General features: G+C 29.1%; 1 long non-coding RNA gene across 1 annotated transcript; it reads left to right on the plus strand.

Annotated features, from left to right (window-relative positions):
* The first annotated feature begins 323 nt into the window (after positions 1-323).
* LOC145270861 (uncharacterized) lies at positions 324-3473 on the plus strand. Its single transcript, XR_013865606.1, has 2 exons — positions 324-444; positions 1030-3473. It is a non-coding gene; the product is annotated as an uncharacterized LOC145270861 (long non-coding RNA).
* The last annotated feature ends 205 nt before the right edge of the window (positions 3474-3678 follow it).

Raw genomic sequence — 3678 nt, forward strand, 5'->3', positions numbered from 1 at the left:
ACATTAAAATAAATGGTTAGATTAAATTTTTATAGCAATTTAAATGTTTTGTTTTACTAATATTTAAAATCAAATATTAAAACATAAAAATAAATGGTTAGATTAAATGTTTATTGCAATTTAAATGTTTTTTACTAATATTTAAAAATCAATTAAAACATTAAAATAGATGGTTAGATTAAATGTTTATATCAATTTAAATGTTTTGTTTACTACTATTTTAAAATCAAATATTAAAACGTTTATAAGTAAATCATCCGTAAATAATGAATAATCTTTATTGTATATATTACATTTAAACTACTGTTTTTCTCTATGGTCACAGAAGCAGAAAAACAGGAAGGTCATCCCGAAGTCTAGAAGACCGAGGAAGATAACTAAAAGAGTAAAAGGATTTCTGCTCCAACATGGAAAAGAGCAGGATTTTTCTGCTTTTCGGATAAAGTAAGTTGAAAGTATGTAGTTACAAATAATTTTTACATTCACGTTCATTGGTTAACCGTTATATTTCCTCAAAGAAAACTAGATTGAATCATAGGTTTGACGAAATTAAAAAAATAATAATGAAAGATTATAATGTATAGAATTTCAATTTTTGCAACCAAATAAACGTTTTGGATATTAATAGGATTATAAAAATTAAAAAATTGACAAATATATAACAAAAAGGCAAAAAAGTAATAATAATAATTAAAAAGTAAAAATGTATAGAATTCCACTTTAGGATTTACAACCGAATAAAAACTACTAAACAGACACATATTAAGACAATAGTTTAATAATAACGCATTTTGATTTAAATCATAAAAACTCCATACATATTTTCTACTACATTATATTTTAAGCAACACTGATATCAAGTAATTCTTTGTAAAGTTAGAAAATACTTATTTTTAACATGACTTTTATGAAATTTTGGATGAAATTATCTAGGGATTGTGACTTAAATCCAACAAAAGAAACAACAATAAACAATACTAATACATCAAAGCAAATACTACACGTATTGAATTTCATTTTTTTTTTCAGATGTTCCTGATTGAACCGTATGATTGAATTTTAATGGAATATTACTTTCTTTAAGCATTATGCGATAAACAGTATCACCTTATTCAGAAGACTACAACGATATCTGTGGGAAAATTTCCTGTACTGGGCACTACTAGTTACGGATGTTATAAAACAGTTGTGAAAACTTAACACATCTTGAAGGTAATATTAGTTTGGATGAAATATCTGTTTAATTTTCAAATATATAAAAAATAATAAGATCGAATCAAAAGTTTTGATTTATGAGAAATTAAACTTGGAAAAGTCACATTTTTATTGTGTGATTTCATTATAACCACAAATGTTTTGAAATGTGTAAATATCTTTTTCTTCAAAATAATTTACTAAGATTTATATGAACACACACTTGAGAAAACAAATGCACTTAAAGAGAGCTCAGCATTAAAAAAATATTTTAATGGTTAGCATATTGTAGAGTGATCAATCTCAAGCTTAATCAAACTGGAAAAGATATAGGAACTCACACTGTGGAAAAGCCATATTAATGTGAAGTGTGTGGACATTTCTATTCTCAAAAATAACTGTTATTGATACACATGAGAACTCACGCTGTGAAAAAGCCATATTCTTGTGAAGTGTGTGGATATTCTTGATCCTAAAAATCAAAGTAAGTGATACATATGAGACCTCAAACTCGGGGGAAAAGACTAATGATTGAAATTGAAATAAAAAAATTAGTTAAACATATTAAAGTTTTCACATGTGCAAAACCTTATTCTTGTAAAGGTTGCTAATATCCTTGTATAAAAACGTAATTTCTAGTGGGAATGAGTACTCACACTGGGTACAAGCCACATGCATGTGAAGTCTGTGGATATTCTTGTTCTAGAAAATCAGATTTAGTGAGACATATGAGAACTCACACTGGGGAAAAGCCACATTCATGTGAAGTTTGTGGATATTCTTGTTCTAGAAAATCAGATTTAGTGAGACATATGAGCACTCACACTGGGGAAAAGCCACATTCATGTGAAGTTTGTGGATATTCTTGTTCAAAAAAATCATATTTAGTTGAACATATGAGAACTCACACTGGGGAAAAGCCACATTCCTGTAAAGTTTGTGGATATTCTTTTTCTGTAAAATCAAAGTTAGTGAGACACATGAGAACTCACACTGGGGAAAAGCCACATTCATGTGAAGTTTGTGGCTATTCCTGTTCTGTAAAATCAAATTTAATAAGACACAAAAGAACTCACACTGGGGAAAAGCCACATTCATGTGAAGTTTGTGGATACTCCTTTACTGATAAATCATCGATAGTGATTCATATGAGCACTCACACTGGAGAAAAGCCACATTCATGTGAAGTTTGTGGCTATTCTTATTCTGTAAAATCAAAGTTAGTGAGACATAAGAAAACTCACACTGGGGAAAAGCCACATTCATGTGAAGTTTGTGGATACTCTTCTACTGAAAAATCATCGTTAGTGGTACATATGAGAACTCACACTGGGGAAAAGCCACATTCATGTGAAATTTGTGGATATTCTTTTACTGTGAAATCATCGTTAGTGAACCATATGCGAACTCACACTGGGGAAAAGCCACATTCATGTGATGTTTGTGGATATTCTTCCTCGGAGAAATCATCGTTAGTGAAACATATGAGAACTCACACTGGGGAAAAGCCACAATCATGTGAAGTTTGTAGATATTCTTGTAATCGGAAATCATCGTTCGTTAAACATATGAAAACTCACACTGTGATAAAATAACAATCATATCAACTTTGTGGATATAATTGTTCTGTGAAATCACACCAGAGCAAAGTAATATTCGGAAACATGAACCACTGCTGATAACATAAGAGATAAGGTTATCATGCCAGATATTTTAATATGGAACAAGTCCGAAAGAACCGCGCCCATTATCGATGTCACAGCCATAAATTATTTTGACCTCAATAGAGCTGAACACGAAAATATTAAACTCTATTGGAGCATCTGGATTAATAAAAAGAATCTTCAGAAATACTTAGAAGCAGTCGATGAAAGACCAAGCTGTAACAAAATACAAATAGCAGAACTAAAAGTAAAATAAGAGAAAAGCATTGTTTAACAATATGTAAATATTCTTATTCTCATAAATAAAGTTTACTGATACATATGAAAAAGAAACAGAATTAGAAAACGCCATATTCTTGCCAAATATTTTCTAAGAATTCAGATTTATTAATAAGAGGACTTCAAGTAAAACACTATTTCTTATAATACAATATGAGAAAGTAATGAATTGTGAAAAAAATAAGTTTGCGAGAAACATAATCGATGTGACAGAGGAAACTGTGTTAATGAAAAATATTATTGTTGCTTTCTTTTCTCATGAATGTTTAATTATTTTTATAAATTACTTGCCACCTGTACCAAAACTTTTTGTGGATAAAAACTACATTATATGTAGTTTGTCTTTGCTTTACAGTTAATAAATATTAGTTACAAACATGATAATGCATAGGATAAAGAAATCTCTTATGAAATCTGTTGTCTTTCTTATATTTTTAGTTATTTTTTGATCGGTTGGTTACACTCTTATTAGACATAAGTGTTCAGCAATGGATTAGTTTTTTACATTTTTTAATTTTTTTCTGAACCTTCTCAGACAAAG

This window comes from Euprymna scolopes, chromosome 46 (genome assembly GCF_053919585.1).
Source record: "Euprymna scolopes isolate OS-2025 chromosome 46, ASM5391958v1, whole genome shotgun sequence".
In the NCBI taxonomy this organism is placed as follows: domain Eukaryota; kingdom Metazoa; phylum Mollusca; class Cephalopoda; order Sepiida; family Sepiolidae; genus Euprymna; species Euprymna scolopes.